This window comes from Motacilla alba, unplaced genomic scaffold (genome assembly GCF_015832195.1).
Source record: "Motacilla alba alba isolate MOTALB_02 unplaced genomic scaffold, Motacilla_alba_V1.0_pri HiC_scaffold_28, whole genome shotgun sequence".
Taxonomy (NCBI): Eukaryota; Metazoa; Chordata; class Aves; order Passeriformes; family Motacillidae; genus Motacilla; species Motacilla alba.
Window position 1 is genome coordinate 4,095,326 of NW_024037374.1, and position 225 is coordinate 4,095,550.

Here is a 225-nt window from a genome sequence, read left to right on the forward strand (position 1 = left end):
AGGAGAGAGCAGCAGTTACACCAGCAGAAAATTCTGTCCTCCTCTGATGAACAGCATCAATAGGCACCTGCCAGACAAATACTGCTGGACTGAAATATCTTGTCCTGAAGCCTGGACCCAAATTAAATTTGTCTGGGAAAGAGGGACCAGCGTGTCCCAAACAGCCAGGATGGAGTGCCAAGACACACGGAATTAACTTCACAGCTACAGGCTCAGGAAAGGAGC